Source organism: Chamaea fasciata, unplaced genomic scaffold (genome assembly GCF_029207755.1).
Source record: "Chamaea fasciata isolate MVZ Bird 193981 ecotype frontalis unplaced genomic scaffold, bChaFas1.0.hap1 SCAF_4, whole genome shotgun sequence".
NCBI classification, from domain to species: domain Eukaryota; kingdom Metazoa; phylum Chordata; class Aves; order Passeriformes; family Sylviidae; genus Chamaea; species Chamaea fasciata.
Window position 1 is genome coordinate 38,435,555 of NW_027094089.1, and position 27,036 is coordinate 38,462,590.

Sequence of the window (27,036 nt, forward strand, 5' to 3'; positions counted from 1 at the left end):
CATCCAGAAATTGTTTCAGTTTTACACTGGTACAAAAACCCCGAAGGAACACTGGACTTCTGTGGAGAGCTGAGATAACTCTCTGCTGTTTATGCAGAGAAACGGAGTATAGTCCTTTGTTTTGCTAGGATGAAAATTGGTCAATTAAATACTACCCTTCTTATTGTTCTTTTCCAACTTTTTGGTCCAAAACTAAACTCACTCTTCAAAAGACTAAAATTATACTTAATACTAAAATACCCTTAAATTCCTTACCAGTCTCTTTTGGAAATCAAACCTGAACAAACAAACCCAGCAAAATTAGGACCCCCTTTGTGAATTCAGAGGTACTGCCAGTTTATTTATTTGTATCTACTACTTGGACAAGATAAATTAAATATAAGAGATACAATTTCTCTTTTGCAACTCACATGCTCATTATTTCACAGCTTTCCACTGTGAGACTTCATTCTAGTAACAGGAAATATTATAGAGATGAATAGCAATTTTATGCTTGTATTAATTTTTTTTATTTTTTATCAGGTGTTCAGGACCAGTCCTTCATTAGCAATCTTACTGTATTGCTGAAGATTCTTGTAACTTTATCACTATCAACAGTGTTTTGTCATTTTTTTGGGAACTGATGTCTGATAGATCATTGCTGGCCAGCTCAAAAGCAGGTCCGATATAAAGACTGCTGACAAGACCAGGTGCTGAAACTAGATCTAATAATACATTTGCTTTTATAAAAACACAGAGAAGCCACCAGGAATTAAAAATACTGCTTGGTAGTTCTTCATTGGCAGGCATATTTCTTTATGTGATTTGGTATGATTTTAGACAGGCAACAATACATAAAACTTGGTTGGTTTGGGGGAATGGTTGGAGCTTTTTGATTTGGTTTAGGTTTTTAAAAAGAAACCAAAAAAGATGTGGGTTTACCTGCAGTTTGGTGGTGGGTATGGCAACACAGTGGTATACAGATCATTTAAACAGATCATTTAAAGTGGCAACACTTTAAATGATCTGTTGTTGTCTGCTGTGTTTTCTAGCTGAACAGTTTAGTTCTAATCCAATTATAAACTGGATGAGGGAGCTGCCAGGAATTTATAAAGAGGATTTCTTCTGATGTTCACTTTGGTAGCCAAAGGTTTATCTGTTTCAGTGCACGTCAGCTGCAGTAATGCCATACAAACTTAAAGATGTTTACTAGTTTTTAATGATGAATTTATCAATGTTGCCTCTTAAATGAGTACTCTTAGGTTATTCTCATTTCTCTGTTCCTTGGAAAACATCCCTGTGCCTAGACGAGTGCAATAGTTTTTGTCTTGCAACTGGAATGAATAGTTGCTCATAACTAGTGATAAATCAAAAGATTTAGTACCTCTCTTAATCTCCTATAAGTCTTTGTTTATATACCTTTTGGCACAGTGTATCAATATATTAGTTTGCCTTGACAACTCTTTTCTTTGTTGATGAACTAGATGTATTTCTTTCACTTAGCTTGTCCATAACTGATGACACAGCCTTTCATAAAACCATTGATTTTATAGATTCTTCTTGTTTTCAGTGTTTTCTGTAAAATATTTGATTTGTTTCAGCACAACAAACATCCATTTTAGCTCCAGCTTTTGCTATTTTGATTTTACTCACTTTTCTGGTTGCTGTTTTCTGAGGACTTCAGTTTCTTCCTGATACTTCAAGGATTTCTACAGGAAGGCTGAAGATGACAGTATAGGAAGAAAATTCAGGCTTTAGGGAAGCTGCTGCAATCCACTTTTTTATTTCTTGTTTGGTTTCTGCTTCTAGCTATTATATTGTCATTACTTTAGTAGAATCTATAGTCAGAAAGTGTTCTCACATCAGTGCTACTATAGTGTACTCCAGCTGCTTCTTCACCCTGCCGTTAAAACTTGCTTTTAACAACTGGGTTAAAATTATATTCTTCTATGGTGAACAGTAATTATCACTGACTAAGATATAAGTGATTTACAAGGCCTAAAAGGAAAGAGAAATACTCTGCTTCAGAAAGGTGGATTTGTAGCTTTGATTTTTGTGCAGATGGTACAACAGATGTCTCCTGCCAATAGCTTCTAAACTTGTAATTCTGCTTTGAAGTTTTCTGCATATGTAGATAAATATGGAAGCACTTTTGGTTTTGTTTTTTTTTATTTGGCACAACTTGTATTGGGGAAAGACACTGATCTATACAGGCAAGGTGAAAGTTGCTTTATGTTTATAGATTATTTTTGCTGCTACTTTACATCTTACTGACTAACTTAGTAGAAATAGAGACAGCTTGCCTAAAACATCAGTGGAAGGTTAAATACAATATTCCAGGAACACTTTAAAAACAATCTGTCAAAGCCTTCTTCAGAGATTGGTAAAGCAGACTGTTTTCCATTCTTCACTGAAAAGGTTTCCCACAATGTGATTTTTCCATCTGATGTGATGATAAGAGTTCAGACTGGAGTCCAAAATTCCAAATATGTTTCAATTTGTTCACTTTCATAAGTGACTAATTCAGCTAAATATAGTTCAATTCTGTGCATCTTGTAGGTTGGATAAAATTTATTTAGTAGACCAGGATGGTTCCCTGTAGGTGTTATGGTACCTGTGTTGGCAGGTAGGACTTCCCACACGTGTTCTCTGTGCTGGAGGAGGTGGCACCTGTCAGCAGTCCAGTAGAGATCCATCTGCTGTCCGCACCCAGGCCCTGCTGGTCCAAAGTGAGCCTGAACCAGAGGGATACTACTTCTCCAAACCATATGCACAAGTACATTCACTTTATAAATGCTTTATTTAATTAAAATCAAAGTCACAATTGTTCACCTTGCCAAAACAGAGGTTATGCCACTGAATTGAAGATTGCTTAGGCATTTAAATATAAATGTTTGTACTTACGAATTTGTGTAAGCTCAGAACTAACCCTTTTTTTTTCTTTATACTAATCAATTTTTCTTTTAGTTATTTTGTTAGTGATTTTTATAGCCAGTGTGATTCTTCACTCTAGAATTTACTCTATATGCAGAGCAAACTCAACAAGTAGGTGTACAGAAAATGTGCAGAAAGTCTCAGAATCCTGTGAGAGCATCACTGGCTGAGTAAAAGGGTGCTTCTTTGATGTTTAAGAGAAAAAATTGATGGGAATCATGAGATGAAAGTATAAAGAACACAGTGGTGAAGGAATTTGTGATGAATGACTGTGAAAAGGGAGGTAAGCATGCCGCAAATGGGAGCAAAGAGAGTAGTCATAGGGTCAAAGCTGATGGTTAAAAACCCCCCAACAAAATAAAGAAAGAACAGTATTTTAAACATTAAGAAGCCAACAAGCCACTCACTAAACAAATCTGTTTTCTTCTCTTGCTGAAGTTTTGGTAAATTGTCTGATGTTACTTGTTAGATCTTCTTAAACCAGAAGTGTAAAACCTATGAAAATTTTCATAGTTATCAGATCACTTCTGATTTGACTACAGAAAAAGCTAGAGCTGTGCAGAGGACAACAATTTTATTTTTTTTTTTAATTTTACACTCAAGTAAAGAAGTCCAAAGTATGAAATGTTAATTAAAGGATTTTTCGCTTTCATCTTAGATGCTATCTTTAGACTTTATATCACTTTACACTTATGTATAGATAAAAATATTTTCAAAAAGTAGAGATGAAAGTATTTTTCTGATTTTGCCCCTTCTTATTTTTTTCTTTTTTTTTTTTCCTTTAGTTTGGTTTTTATGTTTATTTTGTTTTCTTTTGTTTTGTTTGGGAATTTTTTGGTTGTTGTTGGATCTGGTTTTGTTTCTTTTCTTTTCCCTGCGTTTTCTCCAACTTAGTGCTTTGGAAATGTCACAGGGGCACTGAGTTTTGGAAATTAAGTCATTCTCATTTAAAGAAAATAAATGTCTTTGTAACTACAGAAATGGGTATGTGTTTCAGATGTTGGCACAAGTTTGCATATGAAGCTGTATGCAGCTATAACTAAAATAGCCAAGAATTGCTTTGGTATTAGACATTTAAATGTTGCATGCAAGCATTCATGCACCTAGCTTTCTAGCTGGCAAACTAATTTTTATTTCTCTTTGTCAGTTGAGATTTGAAAAGAAAAAAATAAATTACAATTTAAGAGTCTCAACTTCTTAGAAAAGACCTTTTTCTTTGCATTTTCTCTTGCAAAGAATTAATTCTGCCCTGCCAATGCATTACGTTATATACTGAAAGAATCGATTTCTTCACATTTTTCCATGAAAAATTATTGAAGTAAATTGAGTACATTCCTAGGCTATAGTGATGTGTGTACTACTTGTCTGTACAGCTATTCTTGGAAAATTGGTTCTGAAAAAATGTTTATCTGTCTCTGTATGGTAATAGAGACATTTTCATTCATTATAAAGGTAATAACTCCCAGACTATTACACCTTCTTGGTAACATCAAACTAAGAGTATTTTATATCAGAGCTGCTCCCCAAATGTGAAGCTACCCTATAGAGATCCATCTATCTATCTGGATATAGACATACGTGAAAAACGAGGATTCTAGTTGAGTTTGGGATGCTGCCACCCAGACACATAACTTGTTCTTAGTATTTTAAATACATTTATGATCTTCGCGTTGCTGCCTGGTTACATTCTAAGTATTTACATTCTGGTTACATTTTATTGAAGAATACTTACCATCTGCCTGTTAAGTCTTTTGAAAACTATATATACTTGCAAATTAGTTTCAACCCAAAACAACTCACAGTGCATTATTTTGTTTATTGGTGTTCTGCCACACACCTGCCTGTGCCTGAGCTTGTCTGGTAAAAACTCAGGTGGGATGATTCACTAAGAAACAAGACAAAGAGATTTGATTTTCAGGTCTCTGACAACCTTGCTGAATCTAGGCCATAAGAGAAAGGTTGAGACATTTTAAAAAGATGTATAAATAAAAAGGTGGGAAAAAAGGACGGAAAATCAGGACCACTTTCCAGAGGAGGTGTTTGCTACATACTTGTCTCTTCACTGCTGAGTTAGGGAGCCCACAACTAGTCAATAAATTGACCTTTTAGTCTTACAATATGCATGAGCCTAGTATTTTTATTTTTTCTTGTAGAGTAAGCTTGCAGGAAGTTATATTTGATGTTAAATGCACATGCTCTTGAGAGAGGATCTGTCTGTCAACAGGAGACCTCCTTTGTGAAGCTGTGTAAATTATGCTTTCCCTCCTGCACTCAGCAGATGTGATATGGTAGCAAACTCCTGGTATAGCTCCTAGAAAGGCTCCTCCAGAAGTTATATTTTTCTTCCCCAGAAATGGCTTAAAATGTTTCTACATTTTAAGATAAAACTTTCAATTAATTAATTAATTAGTAGTATTTCTGGGACATACTACAACAGCCTACCTGTCCTTGAAAACCTGCAGTGCTAGAAATAGCAGTGCTTTGTCCTTATCAAACACAATGGCAGATAAGCTTTTTCTGTAACTTCCTTATGTAACATCATGCAATCTATTTCCAGAAATTAGATGTCTATGTTGTTTATCTTAAGATTTAAGGAAGAGAATGGTATCCGTAGAAACTGCTTTTGCTAACAGACACAATTAGTTACAATTTTTCATTTTCTCCAGAACATATTTATTGTAGATCTTATGTATATAGTTTTCAGTTAACACTAACTTTTACAAGCAGGTACACTTTTTAAAATCAGTACTATGACTGGTTTAATGACATGCAAGCTGGATTTTTTAACATTTGCTTTGGTTTGTTTGTTTGTTTTTCTCCTATTTGTATTGCATAAAGAAGAGAAATATTCAGAAATCTTCTCACCTGTCTTTTGTGCTGATTTCTTGAGTGAAATGTTTTTGGAAACATTAATTTTGATATGCTCATGTTGAAAAATCTCTTTTCTAACAGAAACACACTTGGCAGCATATGTATGTCTGGTTGATTTGGGAACAGTATTTCAGAAACAGTCTTGACATAGTCACACTTTATTGAATGCTCTGGCATTGGTGGCTCTGTCATTTTCATTTTCTTGAGCTGTGTCCAGACTCAGCTGCAGAGTCAAACCCTAAATCCTGAGAAGATTCCTTAGAGTGAAAAATTTTGTGGAGAATTGCTTGTCAGTCACTAAGTCTTTTGGCAGAGGTTCCTTCCTGGTGTGTTTTCAGTGGTGGCTCTGAGGATGCTTTGATGAACCAATTGTTGAAATGTTTCATGACATTTGCATCAGCACACAGAGAATGTCATGGTTCTCCTGCTGGCCTCTCCTGCTACTGTCTCCCTTCCTTATCCCATTTGGAAATTCTCCCAGTGGTGTTGTAAGTAAGGATACAAAAGAAAACCTTTTCTAAAACCTGTGGCTAAGAAAGACAAGGTAAAACCCTTCTCATCAGTACACTGAAGTTGCTGGTTGCCAATTGCCATTCCTCTTACAGAAACTAACCCTGATCTTTTCTGTTTTCTCTGTATCATTCCCACTGGTCATAAGTCAGTATACTCATCACAGTTACAATATATTAATAATATGTAAAATTCCACATAAGGCCCCAATCAACAGTTACCTTCAGACAGAACTTTTTCAGAAAGTTTGTACGTATAGGCTGCTTAAAGCAAAGAGACTGAGCTTTTCAGTAAGTGTCATGTAAGTGTCAATAAAAGAATGGATGGAAGGGATCTATTTCCAAGAGAGGCTTTGGGTACCTGTCTTTGAGTTTACAGAGATGTTGAGCAGGCAGTGCAGGTGGAATCATCACAAATGTGCCCATCCATGGATGAGTCAACCCTTTAACCTGACATTAAAACCCCATTAAGGCACTAAAGTCCCCATCACGACATTGCTATTTCTGTTTCTCAGTGTACATGTATTTGTAGGCCTGTGTTCATTTCAAATCCAGTAATTTTTCTGATTTTCTCCAGAAGGAATACATTTAAAATTGAAATTTCTGCTTATACTGAAAAACAGTCTCGTGTAAGATTGATAGACTATCCCTGGGAACATCTGTTAGCATCAAATGTTAAATGAAAATTTAAAAACTTTCAAATTTTGCTTTTTTTTCTTGTTACATTGATATCAGGGTGTAAAGAAGGTGAGAGGAGTAGCCATTTGAAATAAAACAAAGCACAGAATTGTTTTTTTAAGTGTTTCTGAATGGAATAAATGGTCAAAACAAAAATATGTAAAATTAATAGCAGCTTTTAATCACGAATGTGAGCTATAAAAATCTACAAAACAACTTGTAACAAGCTGTTTCAACCAATAAGCAGAATCTAACATTTCATATCAACTTATTTTAGTTTCGTTGGATTACACAAAGTGAATCTAAATTCTTTGTAAGTATCAGCACAGTTAAAATCTATGAAGTGAATTGAATATTGTGGAGAATATATTTAGCATTGCAGTAAAGATGAAACCTAAACTTTTGACAGAAAAACACAACCATAATGGAACAAAAACTACACAGAATAATGTTAAAAATATAAACCAAGTGAGAATATATAGCACTGTATCCACCGTAATTAAAGAGAAATTTTTAAAGTGCAGTTCTTGAGATGTTTACAATATAATTTTGAGTAATTTAATTTTAATTTAAAAATTATTTTTTCAATCAAACAATTAACAATATTTGACTTTGAGAGTGCAAGAATAATTTACCTTTTTGCACTCTATATAATGCCACTGAAATCATGAACAGAGTCCTTTGAATTTATTGTACTGTAGAGAACAACTAATAGTAGTCAAACATAGTGTAGTCAATCACACAAAATATGTAGACTTAATGCAGAGTAACAATTATAAAAAAATATAAGGTCATATTTTTCTACTGAGAATGTTCAATCTTTCCACTCACCTTCTTTGCTAAGTCAAAGAAATGAAACAACAGCAACTGTTTTCACTCATTTAAAATGTCCGTAATAGTAATAGTGACACAAATACCTAGGGAAAATATATTTTATATCTGGGAAGACTAGCTAAAGAAAATAATCTTTATTTCTGGCCAGCACTACTTTATATTCACTGAATAAAAGCCTTTATGCCAAGAGAAGCAGAAATTGAAAATATTTTTTTACCTAGTGCTAAACATGAGTTGCACATCCATCATATTATCAAGAAGACCTAAACCTACTTATTATGAAGTTTTAAGGTCTCAGAGCCATTATTTTAAGCTTTCTTTTAAAATTATTATTTCTGTCAGAAGTTATTTCAAGAGATATATGAAAGGAGATACTCAGAGACTTCACTGATAATCATGCAACAAATGTATGTGATTGTAGGAGAAGATCATGAGACAATTAATATTGGCTTTAAGAAGTCCTCTAGTCCAACTGCCTGCTCAAAGCATGCAAGCCAATTCATTTTAAGGTGTGTTCTAGTATGAGAACAAGCAAAGGCTTCAAAGCTTTTCTTCCTCTCCTTATTTTCCAGAAGACTCTCATTAGTTTAGTAAATGTTCCAGAGGTATAAATCAGCACTTAGCTTTTAATAGGTATTCTGAATGATGTTAAAAATTCTTACCTATGAATAGCAAGAAATATAATTAGGGCCTAAGAATGAAGTGTATGTTGCTGAATGGCTCTACCAAAGATCTCGCTTGCTGTTACAGTTTTAGGTGTTGAACATATTCAACACCTAAGACTCTGTATTTTTCATTCTCTATTAAATCCAGTAACTGTATTTCTAGAGACACTTATACATGCCTGAAAATCACAGAAATTCTTGAAAAAGGACTCTTCTGCCTTAAACATTGATTTTTTTTTCATTCCTGAATTATTCCCACTAATTCAGTAATTTTCAACATTCTTTTTTCCTCCTTCCTATCACTTCTCACAATCTTCCACAAAGATAATTTCATTTGTGCAATTTCTTCTGTAGATTTTGAAAGTCTTCTGATAAGTAAGTAGCTAAGTTATTGTGAAAAAATATATGATAGAACCAAGCAAGCAAAAAAACATTTGGTGCCTGGTCATACTGAATTTTTCTTTGATTAGTAATGGGCTTTTGGAGAAGTGGAAATTAGGGAGTGATTGTGTGACTTGTTGCCTCCCATTCCCCCTTTTCCTCCTCTTTCTCCACCCAATTCAAGCTGTGGTCTGAAAACAGGTCCCTGATGATTTTTTCATTGTATTTTGGCTGGGGGAAAGCCTGTATGCTGCTAGTGAAGTGCATTATTTGTCTGCTGTTCTGTTTTATTTTTTTACCTTTCTATATCTCAATCTGTGGAAGTGTAGAGATGACAGATTTAATTTCTGTTGGCCTAAATATTTGCAAGTGAGGTTGAATCTTTGCTTATCTGGAAGTATTAGTACTGGAAAATGAATATTGGTTTCCTGCAAAATTTGGCAAGCTCTGAAACTGTAAACTTGAATAGTATGACTATTCCATAAATAATATTTCTCTGCATACAGTACAATTTTCTAACACACCAACAACTTCTAAGGTGGTGTTTCTAATGTTGATCTGTATTCCATGCTTGTGTGACACGTGACTTTGATGTTCTTGGGCTGAGGTTGAAAGATGCTTTAGACTGCTTAAGAACTGCTAGCTCATTTTTACAATTGGTAGAGGCCATGATCAAGGAAATAGGTTTACTGAGATGAGAGAACTGAATATACAAAAAAATAAAAAAATTCTGAATAAATAGGACAAAGGAGTGCTGAGAGTACAGAAAATGAAAACACTGAGGAATACCCAAGTCATTGAAGAAATCATGGCTCACTCTACACAGCATGGTCTTGGTTCAGTAACCAATTTTGCATTAAAATATATGGGTTTAGACTGCCTTTTAAGCAGTTTTCCCAGGTTACTCACTCATAGGATTTTTTTTTGAGTTTTGTCCTTGAGGCTTTTTAGCTCTGTTGTTACTTTTAGGACATTTCAGCAACACAATTACCAACTCCTTTCAACATTCAAACATTTTTTTCTCAAAGAAATCTTAAGGTAAATAATTTATGTGACTAATACTTTCCAGAAAAAAAAATCAGTCATTCTGAATAAAAAAACAGTGAAATTGGGGCATAACTGTTTTCAGCTTCTACATAAAGAAAATTCAAAGTTAGCTTTTTCTGAATTCATACTGAAGTATAATGTAAAATCAGTTTCCATATGAGAGACTTGGGTAGGTGTTAAATGTTAGGCAGAAGGAACAACTTGTTCTGTTATCATGCAAATAGAATTATGGGTTTTGACAAAATGCTTCACAACCAGATTTTATCTTTCCATTCTAAGCGTTGGTCAGAAAATAATACACCCACTCTCTTCTAAATTTTTCCTAAGATTTTTATGATTATTATCCCCTCGTATTGTATGTGCATTGCACTTTATGCCAAAAACATCTCTGTGTGGTAATGAATTGTAAATCAATTAATAACAACACTTTGTAGGGAAAGATTTTAAGAAGCACCTAATGTTCATTTATGGAAAATTATATAGCTGTAACAATTTAAGATACTGAAATATATTTAGAGCTATCAGTAGTGCTAAATTATTCTTACTATATCAATTTTCTCAGTGTTTTAGTTTCCAAGTTCACAATTACAGGAATGAAATAAAGCGTTTCTGTCTGGGAAAGACATTTAATGTACTTTGACTCACAAAGTGGAATTCAGGAATGGAGCCGGTCTGAATAACTTTGGAAATATGTTGCTACTTGCAATGAGCAGGGACATCTTCAGCTAGACCAGGTTGCCCAAACTCCCATACTGGGGAGTTTGAGCACTTCCAGGGATGGGGCATACACAGCCTCTCTGTGGATGTGCCAGTGCCCCAGCATCCTCACAGTAAAGAATTTCTTCCTAGTATCTAATACAAATCTACCCTGCTTCAGCTTAAAGCCATTCCCCCCTTGTTCTATGTGCCCCTTAAAAAGTCCCTCTCCAGCTCTGTTGTAGCCCCCTTTAGCTACTGGAAGGTGCTCTAAGGTCTCTCAGACTGAGTTCTGAAGAATTCTGGCTCTCAGCCTGTCTTGGTAGGAGAGGTGCTGCAGCCTTGTGAGCATCTTTGTTACCCTGCTCTGGACTGACTCGAGAAGGTCCACATCCTTCTTATGTTGGGGTCCTCCAGACTGGACACAGAACTCCAGCAGGGTCCCACAAGGGCAGGCAAGGGAGGCAGAGTCATCTCCCTCACCCTGTTGGCCTCACTGCTCATGCTGCAGCCCAGGGTACAGTTGGCATTTCGGGCTGCGAGTGTGCATTTCTGGGACTTGTTAGGCTTTTTGGACATCAAAAGCACCAAAGTCCTTCTCCTTAGGACCACTTTAAATCCATTCTTTGCCTCATCTAGATTTGTACTTGGAATTGCCTTGACCTAGGTGCAGGACCTTGTGCTTGGTCTTATTAAATTTCATGAGGTTTACACAGACCTGCCTCTCAAGCTTGTCCAGGTCCCTCTGAAAGGAATCCCTTCCTTCCTTCCCTGCGTCGTGGATCACACTACGGAGCATGTGCTGTCCATGCTGCTGACAAAGATATTAAACAGTGCCAGCCCCAGTTCCATCCCGAGGAACACTGCTCATCACTACTCTCCATTTGGATACTGAGGCATTGACTGCAACTCTCTAAGTGCAATCATCCAGCCCAGTCCTTATTCCCTGGATGGTCCATCTATAAACTCATGCATCTCCAATGCAGAGATGCAGGACAGTGTCAAATGCTTTGCACAAGGCCAGCAACTGCTCTTCTTTTACCTTCCCTTTGTTTCTTTAAATGAATGCTACTTAGGCTTGAACATTTCTTTAAATAAGTAAGATTAATAGTTTATTATAAAAACAACTACCTCTGCTGTCTTTGCTTTCAGGATAGTTGATATAGCTGATGTTCAGGTAACTATCTTATTTATATATAGTTTGATCTTTTATAAAGAAATGTTGCTCTGACAGATTGGAATATCTGCCACAATCAAAGACTGGTCCATAGAAATGTTTTTAGATGATGGAAGGGCTCTAGTGTCAAGTTCCTTTGGCAACCTTTTATGCTTTTAAAGTCTTTAATGCAGCTAAGGGTTCTTTACCTGTGAAATCAAGCTGTAGGGTGCACTTCCAGTTAGATACACAGTCTCAAGTCCTGTGATTAAGCATTTGTATTAAAGGTGAGCCCCTTACAAATGGACCACATTTTTATGGATTGTTTCTCTACAATAGTGATTCATTAATTTGAATAATACGCCTTCAAAGCTCCTAAAATATTAGCTGTGTAGAATTGTGAGTGTGTAAGCTAGATAAAGCTCAACTAAACAAACCCCAGTTTACTATAATGGAACTGTTGTTTGATACCAGGTAGTTAGGATGACCAAACTGTAGGATGTACTGTGTTTGTGCTAAAAATTATATTTCCTGTTGTATTCTTTATCCTCCTCAACCCTGGTAATCCTTTGTTCTGATATTGATATTTTCCCAATTGGTTTTATATGTGTGCTTTTTATGGTTTTTTGGGTCATTTTTCCTGGATTTATTAAATATGCAGTTTGTTCTGGACTAAATATGAAGGAAAAAAAAATCTGTGCATGTATATGGATATTATTTTTCAGAGTGGACATCAGTGACTGGTTATCTGTTATTCTTCAGATCACTTATTTTTCAACAATACTAGGTTCTGACTTCTGTGCTTTTACAACCTTTACAGTTAAGGCTGAAACTACATGACTCCTACAGAACTTGGTTCATAAATTATGTGCTGTTCCTTCTATCTACCATATTCCAAAATGAAAATCGCTGCACCTGTGGAATTCATCTGTGTTTACAGCACTGGGTCGCTGGGGACTGCCAACAGTGATGCCAAATCTCTGGCAAGAAAGTACAGACTTCTTCATTACAATTTCCTTATTTGCATAGCATTTCAGCTGTGTAATGTGAACTGTGATTCTGATTGATAATGAACCAGATCTTCAGTTCAGAGACATGTTGTGGTTAATACAATGTATAGGTAATTTGTACAAAATGTAAAGTCTCTAAGCAAAGGCAAAACCTAGCACTTTCTTCTTCAGTTAATATTTATCTTTAAAAATGCTTTTCAGTGTACTTTGGCACTTGACTAATAGGTTTTTCAAAATGTAAGCCCTTATTCATTTTGTTCCTCTAGGATCAGTATCTGTCAGGTTTCTTTTGTGCTGCTATAAAATATAATCAGTATTGATATTTTATACTTGAAGTAAGTAGGATCTAGGCCTTGTGTCAAAATGGAGCTTTTGTAAAGGGTTTTGTTTCCTTCTTTCCCTCTTGCACAAATTATGAAATTTCATTGTGTTTAAAAGTCTCAGGATCTGCAATACTTGCATGGCATCAACTCAGCTTCTTATCTTCTCTTTTAAGACTTTTATTAGAAACCAGAATGAAAGTCATGCAATGGAACAAATAATATTAAAGAAGCAATATAAAATGCAAGAAATATGATCCTGTAGGAATGTAGTTTAAAAAATATACCAATCCTTAAGGGTATTTTTAAAAAAGATTCTAAAGCCTCCTATAACTTGCAAAGTCTACAAAGGAAGCTTCTGGGTGAGACCACAGGGGACTCATGAACCAAGTTACTTTTAACTGGTTTATATGACACGTGGCATCACAAGAAATTCTAATTCTAATCTGGGTATAGATTTATATATTAGAATGTAAAAGTAGAATAATTTTTAAAATAATTTTTGCTTTATTTTTGCAAGTAATAGAATTACTAATGATTCTGGATGACGTTATGCCATTTTTTTAATGAAAGAGAAATAAGATACAGCAGGATTAGCAGAGTGTATCTTCAGTCACATGGTGGAATAACCTGTAGTTGAGTTAAATTTAAAAGTGGGCATTATTGAAACATCCCTTTTAAACTTGCATTTTCAAGAACTGGTCCAGCTGCTTTGATATCTTACCACTAGATGTCCTTGTAGTTGAACTCTCCCGCCGGTTTTATACTAATTCTGTGCTGCCTTCAGCCACTGGACGGCGTCTTACCGTTGATTTTAGGTGCAAGGATTTTAAAGAGCAGATTCACACAAAGCAGATTATTTTAATATTTTATTTACTGCTATGGTATCTCTAAAAGCCTGTGTTCTGTTTGCAGACAACAGCAACAAATTAGAGTGTTTGAATTTGAGATTTTTAATGAGGTCAGGGAAGATAATGTTCAGAAAAGAACAGGGAAGATGTACATTTCAGTAGGTATAGGGTAGTCTTGCTTGAGGTGGGGGTTCTTCTGTTTCTTGTATTGCAGTTTCTGTGAGGGTCAGGGGCATTGTGAAGAATTCTCTGGGCCTAGCAGAGAAATTTCATGTTTATGAAAAGAACATGCTGTGTACTGTGCTTACAGTGGTGTGAAAAGCCTCTGTGTACTTGCTTTTTTCTCATCTACCTTGAACAGTAAGTATAATAAAACCTTTTTTACTACTAGGACTGATAAGAAGGTAAAGGCTGTTTTACAACTGTAGCCTTTCAACAACACAAATATTTGAAAAAGCATTTTGGTTTGGTTTTGTTGAAGAGTCCAAGGTTTTTCAAGGGTATATCCCTTCACATTTATTACCTTCACGTCTTCTCAGCGCCCTCGCTTTCCTGACTTCCTGCAAACTCACATGGTACTAACAAGCAGACCAGGGGAGTAAGACCCCAAAACCTCCCTGCTGCAGCGCTGTCTGGCCAGAGTGATGAGATCTCCTGCCCCCAGCTCTGGTGGAACACCTTGCTCTAGCTGTATGGGCAGGTGAGCTGATGATGCTTAACGACAGTCACCTGTAGTTGAGAGATGATTGGTGCCCATCACAAACACAAGTGAAGCCCATCTGTGCTGATGTTGGAGAGAGAGGTTATGCCTGTCTCTTCCTCCCTTGAGAAGCAGCAAAGAATTCTCTTCCCTTGCTTTGGCTTCCCTGTTAATCTATTCTGCTCACTTACTATGTTTGACTGTAGGTTAACCCTTTGCATAACTGAGTGAAGTTTTGAAACATTACATACAGGATCTTTCTTCTGCATATTGCTCTACAGCAGCAGCTTTGCAGGTACCTCTGCTTCCCTAAAATTGGAGGCAGGAGGACAATGGGGCTCCTTGCGTACGTGTGAGCACAGGCCATTTACACTGATGGGCTCTGACTCTTAGCAAAGGTGCACAAGAGGGTGTGCACTGCTTCTATCTTAAGGCTCAGCTCTGCTTATGGAGTTATTTTTGTAATACTCTCATGTTAAAGAATCATTCTATTCGTTGTTTAATATTACATCAGAGCAACTTTAAAGCCCATTGAGATAGGGGAAGATGATGCTTAGGTCTTCACACAGATTTTAACAAGCCCCATGGGCTACAGTGCTAAATTCAGCCTGGCTTTTTAAAATTCAAATTCCCAGAATCTATTAGTTATACATCAGTATTTTCTTCATTTACCTGCACCGAAATGTAAAAACTCCTTACTCCAAAGACAGAAATTCAATGTATCACTTGCCTTCACATATGTATTGGTTTAAGTGCACTTTTAAAATATCTCTAAGATAGTAAGCAGTTTTGTTTCCAGTGTGAAATTAATCTTCTTTAAAAGTTCACATTGATAGCTACTCAAGGTAGGTATTCTAAGTAAATAAGTGTGTTTAAAGTGTCATATGGATTTCACTTTCAGGGACTTCTCCTTACACACACAAAAAAAAAGTAACTATTGAAGCAGAAATAAAACTTACAGGCTGCTGTAAATTGGCATAGGTCTAGTCTGTTGCCTTTACACTCGAACAAGGCCAAAACACTTGATGTTTTCTAGCCCACGCTTTTGTGTCAAGTGTCTTCAGGTTCACCTGTATATAAAGTATATTTAGCTAGCCAAGGGTTTAGAATACAAAAATAATTGGTAAAAAACCTTCTAAGCCTTTGTGGTCTGTAAGGCTAATGTAATCTGTAAATCTAGTCTAAGACCTTGGTGACTGATTGCCTGCCTTTAAATAACAGAACACAGGAACTCCTTTCAGCCACTAAATAAAACTTTAACCCACATGCACTCCCCTGGTTCTGGAAACCAGGGGTTTTTTTGGTTTTGTTTTTTCATAGAGTAATCATGGTTGTGACTTCCTTTCCCTAAGAGTTAAACTATGGCCTATTCTGCAATGATCTGTGAGTTACACCTAGAAGCAGAGGAATGCAGTTACCCTCAATTATTAACAAGAATGCATCAGTGTGCTTAATGGGAAAAGTATGAACCTGTCAAGTGCATCTCTTCATGTCTGAAAAACCAACATAATTGACAATACCTGAGGAAATCTGAGGAATATCATGAAGCCTCAGTGGAATGCTTTCAAGCAAGAAGTTTCAATAAATTGAATGCATTAATTAATGAAAAGTTAAACAAGCAGACTGAATCAGCAATTCAGTCAACTGATCATTTTAGTCATAAAATCGAGTAACTTAATCCATTTATATATGGATTGTAGTCTAGTATCTGTAGCATTTCCAGTATCTGCAGCATTTCCAGTTTTCAAACAATTGAGCAAGATTTGGCTAATCCAGTCTCTAATTAAATCAAAAGCGATTTACTTTATTTTAGGCTAGTTGCTTTCTCCATTGTGGAACATGTGCGCCATAACCTGGCAATTTTCTCTGGGGCTAGAATGACTCTTTCACTTCTTTTTCTGTGTTCAGCTTTCCATGCCCACCACCTGCCACTCCAGCCCCAGCTATGGTTTCCATCCCTCCATGCAGCCCTCTGTGCAGTAACAGGCAGAGCTGGTGCTGCACTGGACAATCTCCAGGAATTGCACTCCTGGAACTTGCAGTTCTCCTTCTCCTGCCCCTCCTGGCTGGTCTGCTGCAGCACTCAGGGACACCATTCCCATTGTGGCAAGTTCTGGATAAAACAAGCAGCTTTTGGACTGAAGGCCTTCCTGTCTGTTTCTTTGACATTATTGAGGTGTCTTGGGAGTGATGTGAGCTCTCTGTAACAAACTCCTTTTCTACTGCTGCTGACTCTTCAGCACAGGTGAACAAAGTCTGCTATTTATTCTCTTCCTCCCCATATTTCTAAAACTTTGTACCTAATAAAGTTGTATGATTTTTTTTTTCACTGCCATTTTTAGATGGTAGATTTCTTTTTCCAGAAACTGAATAAAGATTTCAAGAAGAAATGCTGAGTTTCCAAATAAATTCAGAAGAGACCAGAATTTTATCTGTTTTACTTTAATTTTACTAGCTAATGAACCATTTAATACGATAGAAAAGTAACATTTCTGTTGAGACAGAGATAACAGTTAGTGAATTGAACTTAATAATTTAATTCTCTGTGAAAGTCTATTGTCCGTTCCAGGGCTTTCTGCAGCTTTTTTTTTTTTTTTTTCTTGCAGTTATTCTGCAATTGCTCTGCTATTTTGCCATAAAGAGAAACACAAAAGTAATATTTGGGGGTAAAATAACTATATTTGAAATCTGGAATTTTTATAAGGTGCTCAGCCTTTCTGACGTCTCCTACTTTGTAAGATTTCAAAGGAAAGCTCAAGGATTTAAACCATACTCTAATGTCTTTGGGAAACTTTTATGTATACTGAATTCCCATCTAATGTACAGGGTTAAAAAGCATAGTAAGTATTTTTAATGCATTCTCACAGTGCAGAAGTATGAATCATAGGAAGTTTATAAATAAAAACAAACATTAAGAGGAATCAGTTGGGAGCTCCCTGTGAAAAATGGACACAGGAAAGAAATCTGGATCAACCCATTGTGTAAGGCATGGTGTTTAAAGGTCAGAAAAAACAGCTTTATTCTAGCAACCGTTTTGTGTTTAGTCACTGTTTTCATTTATTATCATGCTGTTTGATGTGCCCCACACAGAACTGCAGCACTTCACTCTCTGCATGAACCCAGTGTGTTGCCATACTGAATTCTATTCTGGAAAGCAGCAGAGCTAAGGAACTTTGAGGCAGCCTTTTCTGTTCTGCCATGTTTTCATGCACTAATTCATAGCAAGATGCCCTGAATGTATTCCATTAAGTTTTTGGGTTTTTTTAATCATGTTCAAACATGTTTGCTGTTACAACCTTGAAATGTTTCTTCGTGTTGGTTGTAAAGTCCCTTGTGCGTGTTGTAACTGACAAGTGCTGCCATATTAAAACAGAATAAAAAATGTTTTTGCTAAACAAATAGAACACACAAAACCAGTTGTATCATAATTTTGACACAATTTGTGATTTACAGAGATCCAACAATTGCTGTAATGCGATTTGTGGGAGAATTAGTACTTACTGTTTTCTGGTGCCTTTCAGAGGAAGAAACTTATGATCTTTATCTGCTGGCTAATAATTGAGAAACTAGGGAATTAAAAATCACTTTAAAATATGGAGAGAAGAACATTATTATTTGCATTAGTCTTTCATGTTTTGTATGACTTAAGTAGTAAGTGATAACATGATAGTAAAAGAATGAAACCAAGCACACTTAGAAACTGATTGCAGTTTATTTATTCAAGTAGGCACTATTCCATATATCAGAAGGTCTTTTTACAGAGAATGACATTGAAACACTATCCTCAGGTGAGTATCTTACTAGGTTGTTATCTGCTACATTAGTAAACTTTCTCTGTTCAATGTCTTACCCCATTTTAAATTCACAGAACACATATTTTTACAAAACCTGCATAAGTAACACTGTAGGAGACACTGTTAAACTTGCTGACCACCAGGAGTGCCTATTTGTAGAAGGCTGTTTCCTTTCTGAAATTAAAAGGCTTTCTTAGGTGCATACATTGTCTGACTGTTTTCCTACTTTTAGGAGCAGGATTGTGTGTTAAGCAGCCTGAGACAGCATTGTTACTTCATGATAACTGGCATGTATTGGAGGGTTTTGCATGACTGAGCTTAGAGTCAGGAGACCAGAATCTGTGTACCAAAAATCTTTTCTTTTTACATATAAGGCTTGGCTTTAGTGCATGTTACATTTCTGCAGTGAATCTTACAGATGCCTAGGGTTGCTCGGGTTTTTTATGTAGTTCTTTTGCAAGTATTGTCTGCTTTCTTTTTAGGAATTTCATATATTCGAAGTATTTCTGGCATTATAAATTTTTTTTTTTCTACATGAATGTATATTTTTGCAATAGTGAAAAGGCAGTGTTTGTGTGATGCTTCAAGGATGTGTGCTGAAGCTTAGCTTCAGTATTGGCAGCTGTCAGGACTTGTGGGTAAATGCTTTCAAAACTGGTGACAAAATTTACTTCATACAGACTGTTTCGAGTAGCTGCTTGTTGGGGGTTAGGTTTGTTCCTTCTTTCTCTAAAGAATTTTTTCCCTTAAGTTACCAAGGAGACCAAATGTTGGATACTTGAGAGTACCTAACCGAAACAAAGTGGGAAGGGGGAGATAATGCAGGTAAAAGACAGAGCTTGAGGCAGCTGCGGGCTCTTCTTTTTTCGGCGTTTGGGGAGAGAGAGGACGGCTGTTGCAGGCTGGAAGAGTTTCACTGCGGCCAAAGGGATCCAGTCCTGGGAAATCTACTATCACCGGTTCAACCTGAATCCTGAGTTTTCTCTGCCACCCGTGGGAGCTGGTCCAGGCACTGCCTCGCCTTCGGCTTCTTCGGCGCTGCTCCTCTTGCTACAGTGTGACCCTGCACCCCCTGCGCTGCCGGGACATCCTGCCCCTGCCTGCCGGGACACCCTGCCATCCCAGCTACCAGCCCGGGACTTTTCCACTGTTTCAGCTTGGTGCTCTGAGGATCCTGCAGGGGTACCGAGACCAAACTGCCCTGAGTTTTGTGAAACAAAGCCCTCAAGGTTCTTGGTACTGTTTTCTTTTGTTATTAATGCTGTAGTTGTTTGAGGGTTTTTGTTTGCTTTGTAATACATACTAGTAAAGAGCTGCTATTCCTATTTCCCAAATCTTTGCCTAAGAGCCTCTGTAAATTTATAATTGGAAAAAAAAAAAGGGGGGGGGGGTGGTTTACACTCTCCATTCCAAAGGAAACTCCAGCTTTTACCTGGCAGATACTGTCTTCCCAAACCAAGACACTGCTCTCATGAGGTTTCGAAAGTGTCTGTTTCAATTGAGACTTAGCTTTCTGGTTCCATAATTTCAATTGCAGTGCAGATTGTATGCACTTATGATGCAGTTAAAAATAGAGGAGCAAAATCTGATGTAAGAGTGATATACACAAACAAATGCTGTACCAACCCAACTGAGAACTACAATAACTTGTCAAAAATGGCTGTTTTTTCTTGCAGAGGATTTTTTCCCCCTGTGCTAGAATATAGAGTGACATTGTAGACCGAGAATACACTATGTCACGCAGGCATCTTACAAAGATCAACCCAGCAGCTCCTCAGAGAGGAAAGTTAGAAGGTGATTTGACAAGTGTCAGGAAAGGCTTGCTAAGATGTTATGTTCTAACAGGCAAGTATGCCATGAGTTGTGGTTGAAAGATGGCCAGTTTACAGCTAATAAAAACACATCTTTGGAACAATCAGAGCACTGCCCATTGCAAAATAAAAGAGTTTCCAGAAGCTACTCTGCTGACAATTTTAAAATCAGAAATAAATGTTTTGTGTCATGTATGCATTTCCAGGAAACAGTGATTCATTCAAGAAAGAGTTGCTGTTCTTACACATACAGGAAATTCAGCTGAATATCCTTTTCTGACATTTCTAAATGCAGCATGAATCTATCTGAACAGCAAGGCACCGGTGCAATTCTTGTTGGTCTCAACAACTGCACATAAAATTACTGTCATGGCCCACTTTCCCCTCTCTAGATGGGATTCAGCCCCATCAGTTGAGATATTTGTGCATTGGCAGGACTCGTTTACTTCTTATGTTCCTATGGGCATTGTTCCATGAGCAGGTGTCTTGGTTTAGATAGACAGGTATCTGCCAGGGAAGGTTGGAATCTCTCTTAAAATGTAAGCCCCTTCCCCCCTTTTCCAAATTATCATAAATTTGCAATTAAAAGGCTGTCAGGCAAAGATTTTGGGAATAGGTATAGCAGTTCTTTACTAGGCATATAAAAATACAGATGTTGTAGTACAGAAGAATAAGCAAACAAATAAACAAACAAGAAATCCTAGAAAAAACCCTGACAGAGTCAGAAATACAGCCTGACGCCCTGTTGGTCAGGGTGTTGGAAGCAGTCCAAAGTAAGCCCTCCTGGAGTGGCAGATGTGGTTCTGTTGGAGTAGAGATGGTCCCGTTGAAGAAAAAGGGTCCAGTAATGGTGAGATGGGTCCAGTCTTCCTCCAGGGATCCGGTGGAAAAACTGGATACCTGGTGGCACTTGTGGCTCCTTTTTATCTAGGTGAAGGTGGTTTGGCTCCTCCTCCCTGCGTGGAGCAGCTTACAATAGTGCAGTGTAATGTGTAATGTCATCGATGAGCTCTTAATGGTCCATTAGCAGAAGACATCCCCATGGAAGTAGTGAAACAATGAAGAGAGATAAGTAGCACTCCACCATCTGATAAGTGACACTGACCCCTTTGGGCAAAGATAAGCAATTCTCCACCCAGATGGAGCAGAATAATATGCTCTTTACAAAACCTGTGGCAGAAGGAGAGCTGTTTTGGGGAAAGCCACCATACACAGGATGCTGTTGGGACAGACCCTGTCATGCACAGAGGAAGCCTGAGCACCACTTTTGCTGTGAGTACCACATTCACAATCAGTGCTGAGATGAAAAATTGTAGAAAGGTGTCCAAGTTGTATCAGTCCTTGCATCAATCCACAGGGCAGAGGAGTGGTGGAACAGTTTTTAGAGCAAAAGTTGAGCACGTGTAAACACACTTTTAGATGGAACAATTACCTCTACAGAGGTATTATGGTTTTGTTATTCAACAGATATTTTGCTTTCATGGATAGAAAATGTGATTTTACAAGGCAGTAAAAATACTGGTTTTTAAAGAATATTTTTAAAAAGCCAGCTTAAATGCATTTTTAAAACATGAGATGGAGGGGAATGTTAAATTAAAGAAAATGATAATCCTTAGGGAAGTCAGCACCATTTGTTTAAAAGAAACAATATGGTTAGTGTAAAAATGTCATTTTGAGTGGATACTGATGTAATGCAAAATATTTTAAACTGCTCAGAAACTTTTTTTTTGTTAGTATCTCTAGCATTAGGACTGCACAGGGCATTTATTTTAATAATGAATATATTGTCCACGGCTGTCACATTGTTTGTAAATATTTGTAAACCAATTTTTGCTGTAGTGTAGATCCAAAATTATTCAAATTTGCAGGTGTCAAATTTTGGGAGATGGGCCAACTTCTGAAAGGTTTTAAGTGTATGTTTTGATGTTCAATTAATGACACTTGCAGCTCTGATTTTATTTTCAGGAAGGTTCTGCATTTATACAAATTTCTGTTTTCTGAACCTTAGAAAATACCAAGGCTGAATAAAGCTACAATAGATAACTTATGAGAAATCTAAAATTATAGTGAATGTGCCCAGGTTGCATGTAACTATTTGTTAAATATGCTACAGCATTTACTGAGATAATTGTATTTTCCTGGCCCTTTTCAGGGGCTAAAGTAATATATTGGCATTATTTATTTATGCACAAGGATGACAGAATCATTGCATTAGCAATTACAAGCTGCATGAAAGGAATTTTTTTAAAAAACAAACTTATGCTTTTCCTTAAGTTTCATACTTAAGGGATGTGGCTAGTTTAATGAGCTCATTATCTGTTTTGGCTCATGGCTTTCACTTTCTGATTTTTTAAAGAATGTTTACTGTAACTTTTTACTATGTATATTCAAGAAAAATCCACCCCCAACCAAAAATTAAAAAAAAAACAAACCAAAAAAAACCCCCCAAACCAAACCAAAACAAAAAAACCCCAAACACAAACAAACAAACAAAAAACCCAAACCAAAAAAGAATCAAAAAAACCCAAACCAAAAAAAACCCAAAAAACCAAACAAACCAACCCCCAAAAAACAACACCCCTCCCCCCCCCCCCCCAAAAAAAAAAAACCCAAACCCCAAACCAAAACAGACCACAAACCAAATGTATTCCACCTGTCCCCAAGTTTTCTGCATTTTGAAATTTGTCCTCTCATGGATAACGTGCTGTCTTTCTGGTTACTTGAGCTATAGAGGATTTGCCTAAGTTTTCTGGAAAGCTGAACTCTATGTGTACCTCAAACTCCTTGCAATAAGATGGATTTATTTAAGCATCTACATTCTAGTCAGCTATTTTATATTTCCCTTAGATGCTGAAATGTTTTAATTTTATTTCAGTTGCCACTAAGGTTTTATTTTCAGAAGACTACCATAGGAAACTGACACAGTGTGAGATCTTAGAATTGAACTTAGTGATGTGAAGAACTGGGGACTGAAAATGCTGAGTAAATGCTGCTTCTGTGTAGGATGTAAGTTTAATACTTAATTTTTGTTCCCCATTTGAAAATTTTTAGTGACCTAAAGTTTTTAGTGACCTAGGGTTTGGAGTGTTTCTAGTATCAAATTATTGTCAAGATTACTTCAAGTAAAATATGATACTAGGATTCAACTGTTGGTGGGAATCAGGAAAGTGGAAAGAGTTTGGAACATTTTAGGACTCATGATGCTCCATGAGATACAGAATTTCAAGTCTTTGCTATTGATACACTTCTTACCACCATGAACTGCTATAAAACACTTTGTTAAAGAAACAGACAATTTTTATTAATGTGTGGCTTATGTGGGAAAAAAAATGGACATTTGTTATTATATATGTTACTGGAGCTAGGTGAATAGGAAAGTTTTTCAAAGTAGTTTGAGATTCTTCAATAACCATGACTTGCTTGCTATTTTGTCTTTTTTATCCTTTGTATTTCATTAACATATTTGATGCTTGCATTTATTGTGGGAATGAGAGGAATGAGTGGATGCTGAGCAGTTATTAGTGGTTTAAAAATTACTGTTAAAAAAAGTCATATTCATGCTTTTTCAGTATTCTAAATCCCTCTCATGGCATTTTGTTCTTTACTATTACTGGACATTAAAGTACTGAGAGCGTAAATGATAAAAATGCTGTGAAGTTAAAAATGGAAAAGAAAAACCCAAAGAATTCTCTTTGCATCACATAAATTAAATTAATCTTTTTATGTTGCTCTGCTGGTCATTATAAAATTACTTTTTATTCTATGGCTAGATAACTAGGGCACTATTATATATCTAGGAGAAAATTGAGGAAATGTAGTAAGCAACATACAGGAGCTCTTATGTAATAGAACTAATTTCATCCCAGTCTTTAGGTGGTGCACATCAATATAGCCTGATTTCCCAGCATGATTTCTGATGCTTAATCATGTTTCTTTTTCAACTCCCAAAAAAGTACAAGTCTAGTGTGTTCAGTGTCCCTGTCCACTGAACACATTTATGGTTATATTAAGGTCCTGATTTAATGGTACTTTACTAATTTAATGATGTTATATGAGATGCACATCTTTCTCAGTGGAAGGAGGGAAATGATACAATGCAGAGATGGATCCCTTCTACAGTCATCACAGAATCCTGTTAGACTCTGAACTTTGCTCTACAGAGTTTCTTTTGTGAATCAAGTACATCCTTTGGCGTACATTCAGCTGAATGACACATGTACCTTTTTTTGCAATCAACGTATGAAATAATTTGTTCCTCTTTTTAACATAACTCCTGGAAATAAATTTTGTTTTCATAGCCAAGCATGAACTTCCACTAGGTAGGTGTTACATTTTGTGCCAGCAGAATGTCTGCTGCACCCTACAGATAAATTTCGAATTATGAACCATCAAGTTAAGAAACATGGTAGTCTCCAAACAAAGTGATGCATTGTTTCAGGAAAAACTGGGACATGACCTGAATGTGATGTATCTGTATCTATTGCACATGTATCACTGTTGGCAAGAAAATAACAGCATTTCACTTTTGCATTCTGTTTGCAATGTAAATAAAAGGTGAAATAAATACTAGAAGTTTAGTAGAAAAGGTCTGTGTTTATGCAGAGGAGCTGAGAACTTCCTAAGCAAGAATTGGAACAATGTTCTTGTCTCTGTTATTTGGATAGATACAATTAGACTATTCACCTGTCTTTTTCCTGATGTAAAATAGTACTTTGAGCTAGTGAATATGTTCAATATACTCTAAAGAACAAGCAGAGATAAAAAACTCATGATGTGGCCAGATTCCCTCTTCAGATCATTAAAGAGGAGAAGTAGGAGTTACTTTGTGGATAAATGTCCTTATTGGAAACCTGTAAACTTAGGATGTACTTTGTAATTCTTTCCATCCACTTACCTGTGAGTAAATAAGAAAATAGAGATCTGTAAGCTGCAGTTGTGCCATTAGAGCTGCTGTTATTCATCCTTTCATCATAAAGGAAGCGACACTATATCTCATTGATTTTTATGCTGAAAAAAATTACAGTTGGTTTCTCTATTAATCTTTTTCATAGGACAACTAACAATATATGGGAATAGGAGCTTTGGTGTCATGTCTTGTTTCTTTCTAGAGTACTCTGAATTTCTTCCCCAGTTTCTTTGATTTTTGTCGTATTTCTTTTTCAGCTGTTTTGTAACAGTACTATCCTTCCTACTTTCCTGCTCTTAATTTGTTACATTTTTTATTAAGTTGTAGCTTAAAATCTCCACTCACAGATCTTGTTAATAGCTATTCAAATACATGCCAACACGTTGTTCTATTCCCACCCCCAGCCCAAACCTCACAAAATTGAAGTGAAAGATATTGAAGCTATAATAATGAGTGAAAAGATGAAGCAAATGACTGAAGTAATAAAGTGAAATTAATAGAATTTTTTTTTTAATGGGGAAAAGGGAAACCTAGAGTATTAATGGAACGAATGTAGTTAGGTTAGGCACAGGAGAGCTGTAAGGACCTATTTAAAGAATCTAGTAAAGGAGCTTTAGAGTAGGGAGCAGGGTTTTTTGAGGGGGAGAAGGTACATCCATGTTTGCAAAGCAGCAAAGAATGGAAAAATGTCTGAAGAGTTATTCTGTGGAGAGAGAAGTCTAGCATCTTGAGGCAGATCAAGAGATCAAAGTCTGTGGAGTCTATGCAGTAGGCAGTGAATGCCTGTAAGTGGACCAGCACACAAGAAGCGGAAGTGTTTAATAAGGTAGAGATAATCTAGCTTCTCCCTAGGCATGCAAAGTAGCAGTACCTCCTCTTCAATTTATTACAAGACTCAGAAACCCAGCCATTTTGCTTGTTTTTCAAGACTGAGAGTTTGTCTGAAGGGTTTATTCGTGACATTGAACCCCATTTTTACTAAGTGAGTTTTGCTGTATATACTGACAATAATATGTATTATGTAGACTATACTTTAATTGTCAAGTAAAATAGCTTTTAACTGCTGAGTGCAGAGTGCTCCATTTATATTCTAAGTTTTCAGGCCAGGCGCAGCTAACATGTAAATAAACAGTATTAATTACTTTTGATTCCACTCAATATTGTATAAAATTTCAGTTTCCGAAGAGCTGATGGATATTTTGAGTATAGAAATGGGGGAAAATTTATGACTTTAAACAGACCAAATTAGTGTTTTTTTAAAAAAAGAAAAAAAAAAAAAAAGGTAATAAGAAGTAAAATATTGGCAGAGTTTTTTTCTTAAGAAAAGATCATTCTGAAGGAAACAGGCAGATTTAGATTTTTAAGCCTTAAGGCATTGAGCATGGATGTGAGTGTTTGACCCCCCTAAATATGAAAAAGGTCGTCTGGTCATGAGCATAACGTTGTTGTGCTGTGCTTAAGGTACCACTACTGGCTGGGGGGCTGCTAGGATCTGAAAGGTTTATTGGTGTGAGAAAGTCAGTTTGTCTTGAGCTGGAAGCAACTGGATCACATGGAATTGTGAAAACCGAACTCCAAGCTCATAGGTTTCAGGCACGTTGACCTGTGGGTGTGGTGATGTCTTTCCCTAAGAGCATAGTGGAATTAAACATTTGAAGAGAACATGTTAAATTATCTCCAGCTCAGAATACTGTTGAACTTTACTACAGATACAGGGAAACCTGTAAATGTCAACTCTTCCTAGGGTCTTCATATCTCCTGGTGAGAAAGAATGTTGGGCTAAGTAATGTGGGTCAGTGTGGATCTGTTTGCAGAGGGTTGTAAGTTCAGAGAGGTAGAAGTCTGAAACTCTCACCTGCTTTGCTGCCTAAGTTTGTCTTATCACATGCAAGAG